General features: G+C 34.5%; 1 protein-coding gene and 1 pseudogene across 4 annotated transcripts in view; one reads left to right on the top strand and one right to left on the bottom strand.

Moving 5' to 3' along the window:
• PIBF1 (progesterone immunomodulatory binding factor 1) overlaps positions 1-18638 on the bottom strand; it is a 233138-nt gene that overhangs the window by 128569 nt on the left and 85931 nt on the right. The window lies entirely within an intron of this gene.
• LOC135271635 (U6 spliceosomal RNA) lies at positions 8691-8804 on the top strand (annotated as a pseudogene).

Below are 18638 nucleotides of genomic sequence, written 5' to 3'. Positions count from 1 at the left end.
AACCCATTTAACCACTTATTTAATTTCATTTCTTTATTTCAATGAGAAACAACTGATCTTTGAATTCTGTCCATAAAATGTTCATGGCTTGTACTACATTAAAAATGTTGAACCCAGCTATCAAATCTCATTTGGTAAACAGGTATTCTAAGGCAGAACACTTAAAAAGTATTAAAACTCAGTGGTGAGGTTCATGTAATCAATCACCAGGGCCAGAATATGGTACTTGCTTTAAGTAATTTAACTGGTCTAGGTTGGAAGTAAGACAGTATAACAGTTGAGGAAAAGCATTTATCTGTATGTGGCAGGACAACTGTGTGTAGATAAAGAGATCAGGGGAAGTAAGACCCTGCCCCAAGGTGGATTGGCAAAAGAAGTTAAAGCAAAGTCAGAAGATCCCCAGTACTGGTAAAGGTTCAGGGAAGGATTTTTAGCATTAAGTCATTAGGTAAATTAACTAAAAACAAAGCACTAAAAGATACTTTCGACTTCTTGTTAAAATATGAAGAGATGGGTCAATAGAGAGAATACTGTAGCTTGGAAGAATACAAAGAAGTAGGTAGTCACAGATAGACCACTGAGTACTTTGTATGAGCAGGAAAATTTAATTTTAAATTTCTCAAGCAAGTGAGGCAGAAGTTGATAAACTTTCTACACTTGAAAGGAGTTCTGTGAAACAAAGATGGGCCTGAATCTCCAGATAGGAAGTCTTTGGTAGATTCAGCCGTAAGAAATTGGAGTTGACAAGGAGGACAGAAGCTGACACTTCTAGTCAACTGAGAATTCAATCTTGCTCACAAAGATAAGCTGTTTATATCTTCATAAATTTCCTTCTTCTCTGCACAGGTAAAAATTTTCAAATTTATTTTCAGATCTAGAAATAATTTATTAAATCCACTTTGAGGATAAAAACTCCAAACATAACAAATAAAGATGACAGACTTTTTTTTGGTATTTTTTGTAGAGACAGGGTCTTATTACGTTGCTCAGGCTGGTCTTGAAATCCTGGGCTTGAGCCATCCTCCTATCTCAGCCTCCCGAAGTTGTGGGATTACAGGCATGGGTCACTGCACGCAGCCCAGACTTCTATTACTACTTTCAATTCCATTTCTCCTTTGAGTGATAATCACTGTTTTTAGTTTTCTGTGTATCTTTCTAAAAGGTCTTTTTTTAAAACATGCATGTATACCACATATGAATTGATTTATCAGTTTTTCTTTTTCTTAAACAAGTGGCATCATATCATACATACTATTATCTGTAACTTCCTTTTTTCATGTAGGCTGTCTTGGGATCCAATTTTTCCATGTCTAGATCTCATTCTTTTCATTTGCTATATAATAGACCACAATGTGGACATAATCATTTAATCAATTCTAAACTGATTAACATTTAGATTGTCTCAAAATGCTTCAACACATTATACGCAGTGCTTCAAAGATCATCCTAAGAATTGCCTCCCATGCACAAGTAAATGTCTAAGAAAGATACCAGGAAGTGAAATTACTGGGTCAAAAGATTTGAAATTTTGAATACACACATTTTCCCTCCCAAATGGCTACATCAATTTAAAATGCAACTGTAAGTATATGAAATGTGGTTTTTCCATATCTTCACCAATATTTGATATTATTATGTAGGTTTGCTATGCATATTACATATGAATTATACTTTCATATAGAATTTGCTATCCTTTCCCCAATATTGTAACTTAAAAATCTTGTTATTAAACCTCCTTCAAAAATATTTTCAGTTGGCCTCATAATTTTCCATTCTCAACAATTCTTTCATTGTTAAATAGGCAAACTCTCCCCAATTTCTAACCCATTGTTCACAACAAACGGTATACCCAGTTTATTCATCCACTGAATGTAATGGGATTTACTCTGAATAATAGTTGAATTTCCAGAAACAAAACTCATTTTTGAAGGAAGAAGACTGTTAAAAGTTATTCGGCTGGGCGCAGTGGCTCACGCCTGTAATCTCAACACTTTGGGAGGCTGAGATGGGTGGATCACGAGGTCAGGAGTTCAAGACCAGCCTGGCCAAGATGGTGAAACCCCATCTCTATTATTTAAAAAAAAAAATTAAAAAAAAAAGTTATTCCAAGGACTGTGCTAAAAATAACTGAATTGAGCAATACCAACACTGTCAGAAAAAGCATATAGGCTTCTACTATCCAGACTTTGGCGGAGGGTATTACTTGTGTTCATATACTCTGATGTTTTTAAAAATTAAAACTTGACTCATTATATACACATTTAGACATGAATCATGGATACATCTAAAATCACACAAGGACATTTAGAGTTACATAAAAAGAACGAAAGTATACATCTTGAAGAAATAATATCCCATACTGGTAAAGATATCTGAGAAAAGAGAAGTGAGAGGAGAAAATTAGTTGTTTTTACATTACATGGTTCAACTTAAAATTAATTTTACTGAAGGCAACTCAAAAATTTTTTTATAGGAGAAATTTAAAAAATAAAATAATTAAGCACTTTCTATTTAAATAATTTGGGCTTAGATATATCTTTTACTTCTCACAACAAAGTATTATTAGCTAAACAGAGATGAAGTATTACTAAATAAGCATATAGTATAGGGTACAGGTCTTTGTTTGGTTAGTTATTTTTTATATCCTGAAAACATTTAAAAGATCTCAGAATACAAAAATAAGCACCCTTACCATATTATACCCAATCTATAACTTCTAATTTTTTTACTTTAAGAAAACAAAAAGTATAAGAGTTTTACGTATTTTAAAAACTATAAAACCATATTCACATACATATATACGTATTTTTATTTTTTTGAGACAGAGTCTTGCTCTGTAGCCCAGGCTGGAGTACAGTGGCGCGATCTCAGTTCACTGCAGCCTCCACCTCCTGGGTCCCAGTTCAAGCAATTCTCCTACCTCAGCCTCCCAAGTAGCTGGGATTACAGGCATGAGCCACCGCGACCAGCTAATTTTTGTATTTTTTGGTGGAGGCGGGGTTTCACCATGTTGGCCAGTCTGGTCTTGAACTCCTGACCTCGTGATCTGCCCGACTCAGCCTCCCAAAGTGTTGGGATTACAGGCATGAGCCACTGCACCTGGCCACACATATATATTTGTATCATAACTTACAGAGAATATATCTGAAATTACTTGCCTTTCATGTTGTTAAAATACAAAATATTATCTTAGAGATTTTACTTTCGTCAATTACTGCTACCTATTGTTCTACCAATTGTTTTCTTTTGCTTTTTAGTTATCTGTATATTTAAGAATTTTAAATATACCTAGATACTGAACCACAATTATCTTCAATGAAAATTAGGGGAACAATTACATTAGTTTAAAAATGTACACATAAAATTATAGTGCCCAAAGATTTCCAGTGAGTTGGAAAAAAAAAAGGAAAAACTATAGAGAAAGAGAGTTCTAGTAACTCTCTAGGTGTCTCCCTTTCAACTGTGAAATTTTCCAAATTGAAAAGCAAGAAGGTAGAGAAAACTTATAAAGCCAACATAATTGTGGCAACAACGATTACTAAAGAATGTGAGAGAGGAATTTAAAAGGAGTTTGGGTATTTCCCCAAATGTTTCTGCCATTTAGATGGCTTCTTCAACCAGTTCACTTCTCAGCTGCAATACTACATCTGTCATTTTTGGCTTACAAGCTAATTCTTAAATGAATGTGAGAGGTCTTTTTTTTGCTGAGTTAAAAACGCTGAGTATGTTTGACAACTGTACCATGGATTTATAAGAATTTCAAGCATGTATCTTGAGTAATTCAATGCATCTATCATATCATGATCAAATAAAATATGTAATGTCATTAATAAAACAAACAACATGTAGTAACATTTAGCCATCTTACAAAGGCAAAAAATAGGTACTTTAGGTATGTGAAGAGTACTTAACTGAAACAAATGTAAGGAAAGGAATGTTGCCATAAAATAAAGCATGCATGAGATAACATTAGAGTAAAACATTTTATAACAGTGTTTGATTGGGCCTGTTTTTCCTTTTGTGTCAACATGACAACAAGCACTTAAAATTCAGCTTGAAATATCCTCTCAACCAAGAGTATTTATTATATTAGTGCTTCATAGCACTAAAAACTCAATTTCATGCTGCTTTTAATGTATACCTCATTGTTGGTCTACATTAAAGAAAAAAATTCAGAACATATAAACTGAATCTTAAAAAGTCATTAGAAAAAGCACTTTTGGGGGGATGCTTTTATGAAGAATAATGTAAAGTATTAATAGTAGCGAGATGGAGACTAATCATGATTTTGCCCTATTTTTCCATAATATATAGCTCAAGAAAAGAAATGAATTTACTATGGTTAACATACATATTGTAAATGGCAAAAAGGGATGTAAAAGCCATTTATTTAGATTAACTTCCTCTTAACAGGCAAACCCTACAAGTATTAATTTATACAAACTAGTGATCTGAAATGGGCTAAGGAATACCCCAAAAACTCCTGAAGAGAGCATCCGAAGTCCTGGGTCTTTATGCCTGGGTGGTCTGGTAGTAAAGGTGGATCATTTGCAACACTTGCACTCCAGCCTGGGTGACAGAGTGAGACTCCATCTTAAAAAAAAAAAATTATTGTTTCCAGGTTTAGGAGTCAATAAAACATGAAAACAAATTACAGAGCGTGAAGAAGAGAGAAACCAAAATGATTATAGGTTAGGTATGACCGAACTACAAGAAAGATTGAACTTTCAAAAAATACACGTTTGGATAGTGGTTAAGGTGGTAGAAGGAGACATGACAATATTCTAAAAATACTTATAAAAAAGAAATGCAAAAAGGGAGCAAAAGTAGTGTGATATGACAAGCTCTGTGTTCTGTAACAAGTTAAAATGATTACAAATTTTACACACAATTTTAGGAATCTAAGTGTGACTCATTAGCCTACCTACAAGAATGTAATAAAGTCTATCATGAGGGCATACAAAACAGAAGAAGAAAAACGTAATGTAATAAGAACTAAATCACTATTTTCCCACCTCTTATTTCTCCCATTAGACTTAATGGACTAAATAATTACTTATTAGTATTTCTGTTAAATTCTATCTTGGGATGTTCAAACAAATATATAGTAAATATAATCTTATATTAGGCACTCATAAATACATATTATGTTATATTTTTATTTTCTACAGCTGTTTATGAAATGAGAAAGTTAAAGTTTCAGAAAATGTCAACATACTTTAGTATCTATTTAACCATCTCTAACACTTCAGGATAAAAATGCAACAATAAAGAGCCTAATACAATCAAAGCAACTCATTAAGTATTAATTTGATTGAACAAACTCCAATTTTTAACATCTTACATTATTATTTTGAAGAAATGTCTTCTCTCAAACATTTTTTGGGCCTTTTCTCCCTACACTTTTCTATGTCCTCCTCTTGCAAAAAGTGTTGCTCTTCTTCCCTAGGTTGGCTGAAATTTGGTGCTTTTATTATTGCTCTGTCTCTTATTCCTTTTCTCTCACTTTCTATTATAACCATGACTAAGTGCGTTGTGAGAGGCTTGGGATATTAATAAAAAGCCAGGGATGAGGGGAAGGATAGCAGGGGGTGGAGGGATTGGGGAATGATAACATTAAGAGAAATATTTAATGTAGATGACAGGGGGGATGGATGCAGCAAATCACCATGGCATGTGCATATCTATGTAACAATTCTGGACGATCTACTCATGTATCCCAGAACTTAAAGTATAATAACTTTTCCAATATAAAGGAAAGGAGTCTAACATTTGGGTGCTTTTATTTACTTTCATATACAGGTATAAATAGTTCATTTAATCATCTCTAAAGCTCTAATACAGAATTTAGAATTATCCTTTAAAAAAAAATCTTTAATTTGTGTAGGTACATATTAAGTAGTTGGAGTATTTTGATAGAGGCATACAATGTGTAATAATTCCATTAGGGTAAATGAGGTATCCATTACTTCAAGGATTTATCCTTTGTGTTAAAAACAATCCAATTATATTATTTTAGCTATTTATTTATTTGTATGTTTAGTTAGAGATGGGGTTTTGCCAGTTGGCTAGGCTGGTCTCAAACTCCTGACCTCAAGTGATCCACTCACCTTGGCCTCCCAAATTGCTGGGATTACAGATGTTAGCCACCACCCCTGGTCTAGTTACATTAAAATGTACAATTAGGCTGGGCATGGTGGCTCATGCTTGCAATCCTAGAAGTTTGGGAGGCTGAGGTGGGCAGATCATTTGAGGCCAGGAGTTCAAGACCAGCCTGGCCAAAATGGTGAAAGCCTGTCTCTACTAAGAATAGAAAAAACTAGCTGGTGTGATGGTGCATGCCTGTAATCCAAGTTACTTAGGAGGTTGAGGCAGGAGAATCACTTGAACCTGGGAGGCGGAGGCTGCAGTGGGCAGAGATTGAGCCACTGCACTCCAGCCTAGGCTAGAGCTACTATATGATCCAGAGAGACTCTGTGTTAAAAAAAAATTATTATTACTGACTACAGTCACCATGTTGTGCTTCTAAATAGACCTTATTCAACCTTCCTATTTTTTGTACCCATTAACTATCCCCCTTTCTCCTCAACTACCCTTCCCTGCCTCTGGTTACCATCATTCTACTTTCTATCTCTGTGAGTTCAGTTGTTTTATTTTTTAACTCCCACAAAGAAGTGAGAACATGTAAAGTTTGTCTTACTGTGCCTGGCTTATTTTACTTAACATAATGACCTCCAGTTCCATCCATGTTGTTGCAAATGATAAGATTTCATTTCTTTTTATGGCTGAAGAATACTCCATTGTATATATGTACCACATTTTCTTTATCCAGTATCTGTTGACAGACACTTGGGTTGCTTCCAAGTCTTGGCTACTGTCAACGGTGCTGCAATAATTATCAGAGTGCAGATATTTCTTTGATATACTGATTTCCTTTCTTTTGGGATACCCTCAAAAACTTTATAAAAGAGAGCTACCATATGATCCAGCAATCACTGATCCAGCATAAATCTACTTTTTGTTTTCTGAGGAACCTCTAAACTGTTCTCCATAGTGGTTGTGCTAAGTTACATTCCCACGAACTGTGTACGAGGATTCTCTTCACTCCACACCCTTGTCAGCATTTGTTATTGCTTGTCTTTTGGATAAATGCTCTTTTAACTGGGGTGAGATGATGTCTCATTGCAGTTCTGATTTGCATTTCTCTGATGATCAATGATGTTGAGCATCTTTTCATAACCCTGTTTGCCACGTGTATGTCTTCCTTTAAGAAATGTCTATTCAGATCTTTTGCCCACTTATAAATTGGATTATTAGATTTTTTTCCTATTGTTTGAGCATCTTATACATTCCGGTTATTAGTTCCTTGTCAGATGGATAGTTCGCAAATATTTTCTCCCATTTTGTGCGCTGTTTCTTCACTTTGTTGATGCTTCCTTTGCTATGCAGGAGCTTTTTTACTTGATGTGATCCCATTTGTCCATTTTTGCTTTGGCTCCCTGTGCTTGTGGGGTATCACTCAAGAAATCTTTGTTCAGAACAATGTCCTAGAGAGTTTCTCCAATGTTTTCTTTTAGTAGATTTATAGTATGAGGTCTTAAATTTAAGTATTTAATCCATGTTGATTTTACTCTTGCATATGGCAAGAGACAGGGGTCTAGTTTTATTCTTCTGCATATGGACATCCAGTTTTCCCAGTATAATCTATTGAAGAGACCGTCCTTTCCCCAATGTATGTTTTTGGCATCTTCTCAAAAATAAGTTCACTGGAGATGTATGAATTTGTTTCTGATTTCTCTATTTTTTTTTTCCATTGGTCTGTGTGTCTGTTTTTATGCTAGTACCATGTGGTTTTGGTTACTATAGCACTGTAGTATATTTTGAAGTCAGGCAATGTGATTCCTCCAGTTAGTCGTTTTTACACTGGATAGCTTTGGCTATTCTGGGTCTTCTGTGATTTCATATACATTTTTGTATTTTTTTTTCTACTCCTGTGAAGAACGTTATTGGTATTTTGATAGGGATTGCACTGAATCTGTAGACTGCTCTGGGTAGTATGGACATTTTAACAATATTGATTCTTCCAATCGATGAACAGGGAATATATCTTTCCAATTTTTGTGTGTTCTCCTCAATTTCTTGCATCAGTGTTTTATAGTTTTCATTGTAGAGATCTTTTACTTCTTTGTTTGTTTTTGTTTCTTCCAAGATGGAGTCTTGCTCTGTTGCCCAGGCTGGAGTGAAATGGCATGATCTCAACTCACTGCAGCCTCCGCCTCATGGGTTCAAGTGACTCTCCTGACTCAGTCTTCCTAGTAGCTAGGATTACAGGTATGCACCACCATGCCTGGCTAATTTTTTGTATTTTTAGTAGAGACGGGGTTTCACCATGTTGGCCAGGCTGGTCTCGAACTCCTGACCTCGTGATCTGCCCGCCTCAGCCTCCCAAAGTGCTGAGATTACAGGCACAAGGCACTGTGCCCGGCCATTTCTTTAATTCCTAGGTATTTAATTTTACTTGTAGCTATTTTAAATGAAATTACTTTCTTAGTTTCTTTTTCAGATTGTTCACTGTTGGCATATAGAAGTGCTACTGATTTTGGTATACTGATTTTGTATCCTGCAACTTTACTGAATTTGCCTATCAGTTCTAATATGTTTTTGGTGGAGTCTTAGAAGATCTTATCATTGTGCTCACTTAAGCAGCACATATACGAAAATTGGAATAATACAGAGAAGATTAAGATTAGCATGGCTTCCTGCACAAGGATAACATGCAAATTCATGAAGCATTTTGTTTTCAAAAAAAAAAAAAAAAAAAAGACCCTATCATCTAGTAATAAGAATAATTTGACTTCTTCCTTAACAATTTGATTGCCCTGTATTTCATTTCCTTGTCTGGTTGCTTTAGCTGTGACTTCTAATGCTATGTTGAGTAACAGTGGTGAAAGTGGGCAAGCGATTATTCTCTTTTTAGAGATAAAGATCCTGAGACTCAGAGAAGTTAACATGCCCAAGTAAGTAGAAAAGCTGAAATCTGCCTCAGATTCAAGTCTGCCTCAAATTTCTGGGCTCTTATGCTCTAACACTCAATATCCAAGAGAAAAAGTCATATTAAAAAAAATAAAAGTAAAGCAGGTACCAAAAGCACATACACACAATCTCCAGCAGCATATCAATGGCAGATAAGTGTGGACAGAGATGACTAAACTAGACACTGACAAACTATATGACTGAAAAACAAATTTAAAAAACATGCAACAGCTCTCCACAAAAACAAAACATAAAAAGGCTCTCCAAGGGAGAGAAAAACCTTTTTTGGGGGTCAGGGTTTAAGGAGGTTCAGGTCATTAAAGGGTGGCATGGGAGGTCAGAGATAAAAGTTATTTCCCTTGCTTTGGGCAAAGATAGTTCTGTACCTTACCAACTCCTATAGTCTGTGTATGAATTTAAAAAAAGGTGCTTCCTTTCAAATTATCCTAAGACAAAAAGAGTGACCCCTTTTATGTAAGTCCTTATAAAGTCTCTCCCATTGAGACTTGTGAAAAGGCAAAATACGGTTTAGGAAAGACACACTGGCTTGTGGTGCAAATTTTGAATTCTAATTCTGTTTACTTGAAAGATTCTGTAAAAATGGGAACGAAGATATAACACAGATTTAATAATATTCTGGGATATAGCCTCACAACTACACTGAGAAAAGGTTTTGGAGTTTACTGAAAAAAGAGACATAAGTAGACGATTTTAAAGATCACAAACACACCAAAAGAACAAATAGGAAAAAAAATTATCTGAATAGACACTGTGGCTAAAAATAAAAATAAAAATTCAGTCACGGTATCATCTAGGGATTCAAACAGTGAAAAAATTTAAAAAGCAGTGAAAAATGAAGTGGAAACAACTAGTTGATTCAAAACGTGCTTCATGAAACATCTCTACAGTGAGAATCACTAAATACAGCTCAAAGAAATTCAGAGATAATGCAAATGAAAAAACATTCCTTGCTAATGGATACAAAGAATCAATATTGTTAAAATGACCACACTGCCCAAAGACAGTAAATTCAATGCTATTCCTATCAAATTACCCATGTCATTTTCACAGAATGAGAAAAAAACTATTCTAAAATTCATATGGAACCAAAAAAGAGAGAAAGAAATCCTAAGCAAAAAACAAAAAGAAACAAAATAAAACAACAACAACAAAAACCAAAGCTAGAGGCATCACAATACCTTACTTCAAGTACAAGCCAACAGTAACCAAAACAGCATAGTACTGGTATAAAAACAGACACAAAGGCCAAAGGAACAGGACAGAGAACCCAGAAATAAAGCCAAACACACCTGCAACCATCTGATTTTTAACAAAGTCAACAATAACAAGCAGTGAGGAAAGAACTCCCTATTCTTAAATGTTATTAGGATAACTGGCTAGTCATATGCAGAAGATTAAGACTGGACCCCTTCCTTATACCAGGTACAAAAATCAACTCAAAATGGACTAAAGATTTAAATGTAAGACCCAGAACTATAAAATCCCTAGAAGAAAACCTAGGAAATTTAGCCTTGGCAAAGAATTTATGACTAAGAACCCAAAAACAACTGCAACAAAAACAGAAATTGGTAAGTGGGATCTAATTAAACTAATGAGCTATTGCACAGTAAAAGAAATGATCAATATAGTAAACAGGCAATCTATAGAATGGAAGAAACTATTCACAACCTATGCATCCAACAGAGGTCTAGTATCCAGAGTCAACACAGAACTTAAACAATTCAACAAGCAAAAAAACCCCAAACAATTCCATTAGAAAATGGGCAAAGAACATGAACAGGCATTTTTCAAAAGAAGACATACATGTGGCCAATAAATACATGAAAAAAATGCTCAGCATCACTAATTATTAGAGAAATGCAAATTAAAACCAGGAGCTACCATCTCACACCAGTCAGAATGTCTATTAATAAAAAGTCAAAAAAATAGCAGATGTCGGTGAGGTCGTGGAGAAAAGGGAACAGTTAAACACTGCTGATGGAAATGTCAATTAGTTCAGCCACTGTGGAAAGCAGTGTGGAGGTTTCTCAAAGAACTTAAAGCTACCATTCAATCCAGCAATCCCATTACTGTGTATTGGAAAGGTATTCAAAGGAAAACAGATCATGCTAACAAAAAGACACATGCACTCATATGTTCATTGTGGCATTATTCACAAAAGCAAAGACATGGAATCAACCTAGATGCTCATCAGTGGTGGACTGGATTAAAAAAAATGGGGTACATATACACCATGGAATACTATTCAGCCATAAAAAAGCGAAACACTGAATACACATAAATACAAAAATGGGAACAATACACACTGGGAACTATTTGAGCTGGAAGGGTGGCTTGGGTTGAAAAACTACCTATTGGGTACTATGCTCACTACTTGGGTGATGGGATTATTTGTACAACAAACCTCAGCGACACACAAGTTACCTAAGTAACAAATCTGCACATGTATCCCCTGAGCCTAGAAGTCAAATACATACATATGTATATAATAAGAAATCTAAAACAAAAACAAAAAGTGCCTCAATCTTGAAGCTTCATGAGATTGAAGTATTTTTTAATGTAATGTGACTTTAAATATTTATTTATTTTTATAGTTTCAATTTTTATTTTAGATTCAGAGGGTTAAATATCCACAAATAACTTTATTAAGCAAGGGTTCTGAAGCCAGACTGCACGAGTTAAATTCCATACCACTCTTTACTACCTGTGTCTCAGCTTCCATATTTATAAAATGAGAGTAACAGTGATAATCTCATTGGGTAATTAGGATAACTAAGTGGGTTAATATTAGTAAAATGCTTAAAACTGTGTTGGCACAGTAAGCACTATGTGTTTGTTAAACATTCAAGTTTGCTGAAGCGTTTTGTTTTAAAGCTTGTCATAAGAAAAACAACAGATGACTTTATATGTTTTCCTGGCTGCAGGAGTTCCAATTTTTAGTCTGGCCAAGATGTCTTATCATGTTCCATATGTTTTTCCATAAAGCATGAGATGTTCTAGTACTTTAAAATATAGGAATTTTGGAAGCACAGAATTTGATTTTTCTTCGAGTCAGTGGAATGTATCTTATCCTTACCAAGAAACAGAGCTACACGTTCAAAGTAATAATTTTCCTACCCTGCTGAAGAGATGCATGGGAAAGAGAACAGCTGATACCTCGAAAGCATCAATAAATGGTGACACATCTACTCAGACTTGTGAATGGTCTCAGAGAAACAGATAAGCACTTATCAGTGCTGCTTAACTGATGCTGCTAAAAGCTAGCATGCAAACATCTTTTGTAAAGGACCAAAGAGTAAATATTTTAGGCTTTGTGGACAATAAAGTTTCTGTTGCAACAACTCAACTGTGCAGTTGTAGCAGAAAAGCAGCTATAATTTGTAAATAAATGAGTAGAACTATGTTCCAATAAAACTTTATTTATATACACTAACATCTGCATTTCATGTAATTTTCATGTGTCATTAAATATTTATTTTTATTTCCCCTTCATAATTAAAAAAAAAAATCACAAACCAATCTTATCTTGCAGGCTGCCCAAAAACAGATGGTAGGCTGGGTTTGGCCTATAGGCCACACATAGTTTGTCGACCTCTGGTTTGAATTAAGAGAAGCTGTGGAAAATAAAGGATGGTATACTGACCAAATCCATGACCTAGATCTTATTGCTGCTTGGAATTCTTTTATTCAAAATCTATTAGATTATTGTATTCTCTATAGTTGTCATTCTAAAACTGCCTTCTTTTATTAAGACTCTCAGGTCCTTTAGAGCCCTCTTCATTGTCATTTGATGACTTCCTTTTTACTAAGGTCAAGATCTATCCAAGAAGGGTTAATTTCAGTTCCCTCCTCTCTACCTTAAAACTTGTTTATATTCTAATTTTCTTTCTTTCCCTACACTCCTAATCAGAACATTCCTTCTCTAGTTGGAAGGATTGTAGACCTCCTTCATTTCTTGATACAAAACAACTTTAACCTCCTCAATTATCACATTTAGCTTACATTTTCAAACTTTCCTTTTTCAAGTTCTTTCTCCCAGAAAATACAGTAATTCCTAACATTTATGTGCCCAACAACAGCGTCAAAATGCCAATTAAAACCAAAAAAGAAAAAGAATGAAAAACAAAAATAGAACAAAGAATGAGGGCAAAAAGTAGAAAAAAAGTAATACATATGGTAGATGCAAATCTAACTACAGTATATCAATAACCACTTAGTATGTAAATGTTCTAAATTCACCAATTAAATAAGAGATTGTCAGATTAAAAAAAACCACCCAACTATATACTGCCTAAAAGAAATGCACTTTAAATATCAAGATACATGTAGATTAAAAGTGGATGGAGAAAAATATACCATTGTAACACTACTCAAAACAAAGTGGGAATAGCTTACATTAATTTCAGACAGAACAAACTTCAGAGTAAGAAGAGTTATCAAGGATAAAGAGGGGCATTACATAATGATACAGGGAGGGGAATTACATAATGATAAAGGGGTCCATTTTCCAAGGAAATATAATAATCCTTAACATTTACATGTCAAAGAACAGTGTCAAAATACATGAGTCAGAACTGACAGAGATGCAAGAAGAAATATATGAATCTACTACTATAGCTGAAGACTGCAACACCCCAGTATTAGAAATGGACATATCCAGCAGGCAGAAATGATTAAGGACATAGAATTCAACACCATCAATCGACTGGTTATAACCACAATTTATTCAAAAACAGCAGAATACACATTCTTTTAAAGCTCACACGAAACATAGATATGCAGAAGATAGACTGCATCCTAGGCCATAAACACACATGAACAAAGTTAAAATAATAAAAATCATATGCTCTCTACTCTCAAACCACAATGTAATTAAACTAGAAATTAACAATAAAAAGATAACTGGAAAATTCTACAACGTGGATATTAAACAACACACTTTTAAATGACACATACATCAAAGAAGAAAACTCAAGAGAAATTAGAAAATATTTTAAACTAAATGAAAATGAAAATACAACTTGTGGAATGTAGCAAAAGCAATGCTTGGGAAATTAATAGCACTAAATATGTATATTAGAAAAGAAGAAAGAACTAAAATCAATCATCTAAACTTCTACCTTAGGAAACTAGAAAAAAAGAGAGTAAATTAAATTGAAAGTAAGTACTAAGAAAAAAATTACTGCAGAAATCAAAAGAAAACCAATGACATCTAAAGTGTTTCTTTGGGAAAAAAATCAATAAAATCAGTAAAACTTTAGCTATACTAGAAAAAAAAGAGAGGACCTAAATTACTAACATCAGAAATGAAACAGTGGTCATTATTACAGATCCCATAGACACTAAAAAGATAATCAAAAGAATACTATGAACAACTCTGTGCCCACAAACTTCATAAACTAGACAAAATGGACCAATTCCTTGAAAGACACAATCTGCAAAAACTGACATAAGAAGAAACAAAGAATCTGAAGAGGTCTATATGTATTTTAAAATATTTAATCAATAATTTAAATCTTCCAAAGCAGAAAGGACAGGCCTAGATGGGTTCACTGGTAAGTTCTACCAAATATCTAAGGAAGAAATTATACCAGTTCTCTACAGTATCCACCAGAGGCTAGAAGCAGAAGGAACACTTTCCAATTTATTCTGTGAGGCCAGCATCACTGAAATACCAAAACCAGACAATGACATTACAGGAAAAAAAACCAAGAGACCAATATCTCTCATGAATATAGATGCAAAAACCCTCAACAAATTATTAATAAATTGAAACCAACCGTGCATAAAAAGAATTATATACCACAAACAAGTGAAATTTATACCAGTTATGCAAGGCTCGTTCAAAATTTGAAAAATCAATTAATGTGATCCATCACATCAACAAGCTGAGGAAGGAAAACCCCAAGATCCTGTCAGTAGATGCAGAGAAAGCATTTGACAAAATCTAACACTGGCTGATAATACAAACTCTCAGTAAACCAAGAAGAGTGGGGAACCTCCTCAACTTGATAAAAAATAACACAAAAATCCTACAGATAACATCCTAATGGTAAGAAACTTGAAGTTGTCCAACTAAGATCAGAAACTTTTCTACATAATACTTGAAGTCAGTGATAATTACAATAAGAAAAGACGATAAAAAGTATATAGATTGGTAAGGAAGAAATAAAACTGTCTTTCTATGCAGATGATATGACTGTGTATGTAGAAAATCTGAAAGAAATGGCCAAGAACTACTGGAACTAGTAGGTGATTATAGCAATGTTGACGGATACAAGGGCAGTATACAAAGGGCAATCACTTTCCAATATATCTGCATTGAACAGGTGGAATTTCAAGTTAAAAACACAATAACATTTATATTAACAACACTTAAAATCTTTAGGTATAAATCTAAAAGAACATGTACAAGAGCTATAAGACGAAAACTAAAAACTCTGATAAAAAAATCAAAGAACTAAATAATGTAAAATACTCTATGTACATGGGTAAGAAGACTCAATACTGTGAAGATGTCAGTTCTTCCCAGATTGATTTATAGATTCAATGTAATCCCAATAAAAATCCCTGCAAGCTATTTTGTGGATATTGACAAACTGATTCTAAAGTTAACATGGAAAGGCAAAAGACCCAGAATAGCCAATATTATATGGAAAGAGAAGAACAAAGCTAGTAGACTGACACTATCCAACTTTGAGACTTACTATAAAGTTACAGAAACAGAAGTTGCAGTATTGGCAAAAGAATGGACAAATAGATCAATGGAACAGAATACAGAGCCCTGTAGCAGACCCACACAGTCAATTATGTTTGACAAAAAGACAAAGGGAATACTGATGGAAAGATAGTCTTTTTTGGTTTTTTTTTGAGACAGAGTCTCGCTCTGTCACCAGGCACCAGGCTGGAGTGCAGTGGCATGATCTCGGCTTTTTAACATATCTGAAAACAGACCTCACATTTTTGCAAAAATTAACTCAAAATAAATCACATACCTAAATGTAAAATGCAAAATCATAAAACTCCTTAGATAACACAGACGACAATCTAGATGACCTTGGTCTGGGGCCATGACTTTTTAGACAAAACAACAAATGCATAATCCATGAAAAAAAGAATAAACTGGACTTTATTAAAGTTAAAAGTTTCTGCTCTGTGAAAGACACCATCAAGAGGAGGAAAATAAAAACTCCAGATTGGGATAAAATACTTGCAAAATACATATCTAATGAAGGATTGTTATCCAAAATATACAAAGAACTTTTAAAACTCAACAATAAGAAAACAAACAATGCTATTAAAAAAACGGGCCAAAGACCTTAACAGTAACATCACCAAAGAAGATACACAGATGGCCAATAAGCACATGAAAAGATGCTCTACATCATATGTCATCAGGAAAATGCAAGTTAAAACCACAATGAGATACCACTATGCATGTATTAAAATGGCCCAAATCCAGAACACTGGCAATACCAAATGCTGACAACGATATGAAGCAACAGGAATTCTCACTCACTGCTGGTGGAGATGTATACTGGTATAGCCACTTTGGAAAAGAGTTTGATGGTTTCTTCCTCTCTTTTTTTGTCCCTACTCTACCCTGACACATTTTGTGGTTTTTTACAAAACTAAGCACTCTTACTATCAGATCCAACAATCAAACTCTTTGAATATTTGCCCAAAGGAGTTAAATACTTATCTACACAAAAACCTGCACAAGGATGTTTATAGCAAATTTATTCATAACTGCCATAACCTGGAAGCAGTGAAGATGTCCTTCAGTAGGTGAATAGATGAACTGTGATACATCTCAGCAACAGAATACTATTCAGCACTGAAAGATATGAGCTATGAAGTCATGAAAAGACAGGGAGAAACCTTAAATGCATACTACTAAATGAAAAAAGTCTGAAAAGGTTACATACTGTATGATTATGACATTTTGAAAAAGGTAAACCCAAGGACACAGTAAAATAATACAGTAATGAAACCATTCTGCATGATACTATATTGATAGATATATGCATGGCAGATTTATCCAAACATAGAGAATGTACAACCCCAAGAGTGAACTTAACAAAAGATGAAGTGCAGGAATTAAAAAGTAATTGGACCAAGAGTGAACCCTAATAAAAACTATGGAGTTTGGGTGATAATGATTTGGCAGATTCATCAGCTGTAACAAATGTAGCACTCTAGTGGGGGATGTTCATAATGGGGTAGGCTATACATGTGTAGGGGTAGGCATTATATGAGCAATCTGTATCCTTCCAATTTTGTAGTGAACCTAAAACTGCTGTAAAAAATAAAGTCTATTTGAAAACCAGCTTTACTGAAGGATAAATTACATACAAAATCTACCAATTTTAAGTGTGCGAGTTTGTAAGTTTCAACAAATGTTTATAGTAATGCAACCATGACTACAATCATAATATGCATTCCCTGATATCACCCCCAAAACCTCTCTGTGCTGCTGCTTTTCAGTCAGTTCTCTCATTCCACCCCTGGCTCTTGGCAACTGTCGAATAGATTTGTGCCATTAGTCTGCCTTTTCTATTATGTTATATAAATGGAATCAAACAGTTATGTTGTCTTTTGTGCTTACCTTCTTTCAACATAGAGCTTTTAGAATAAAAAGATTTTCCATTTATAAGTAGTTTCTTCCTTTTTTATTGCTATATAGTATTCCATAGCATGTATAAACCCAAATTTAGTTTGATGCACTAGTTGTTTCAGTTTGGAGACATTAAAAATACAGCTGCTATAAATATTTACACAGAAGTCCTTATATGTATATAGGTTTTTCATTTCTCTTAAGTAAATAACTAGAAGTAGAAATGCTGGACCTTATACTAAGTTTATGTTTAACCTTATAAAAACTGTCAAATCATTTCCAAAGTGACTGTGATTCTGCAGTCACATTAAGTGATATGTGGACATTCCAGTTAACTGACAACCTTACCAACACTTGTAATATCAGTGTTTTAAAATCTAGCCATACTAGTTGTTGTAATGGTAATGAATTCTGGTATAACTTCCATTCTCCTGATGATTGATAACAGCATCTTTTCTTGTGCTTATTGGTCATCTGTAGTTCTACTTTCACAAAGTGTCTGTTCAAATCTGTTGGCCATTTAAAAAAATTTTAAATTGAGTAGCTTGTCTTCTTAAGTTGCAGGAATTCTGGATGTTAGCCCTTTATTAGATACGCGGTTTTCAAATATTTTCCTCAAGACCATGGCTTGTCTTTCTCCTTTCTTATCAGAAGAGCAAAATTTCATTTTGAGTAAGTTCAATTTAACAAGTTTTTCTTTTTTTCCCCCAACTACCAGCCAAGTTGGAATATCAAGTTTTTCTTAGGCTGGGCGCGGTGGCTCATGCCTGTAATCCCAGCACTTTGGGAGGCTGAGGCAGGTGGACTGCCTGAGGTCAGGAGTTCCAGACCAGCCTGACCACCATGGTGAAACCCCATCTCTACTAAAAATGCAAAACTGGCTGGGCACGGTGGTGCGTGGTGCATGCCTGTAATCCCAGCTACTTGAGAGGCTGAGGCAGGAGAATCACTTAAACCTGGGAGGTAG

This window comes from Aotus nancymaae, unplaced genomic scaffold (genome assembly GCF_030222135.1).
Source record: "Aotus nancymaae isolate 86718 unplaced genomic scaffold, 86718_ANA_hifiasm-v0.15.2.pri h1tg000088l, whole genome shotgun sequence".
NCBI lineage: Eukaryota > Metazoa > Chordata > Mammalia > Primates > Aotidae > Aotus > Aotus nancymaae.
This window is presented reverse-complemented; position numbering and strand designations above follow the sequence as displayed.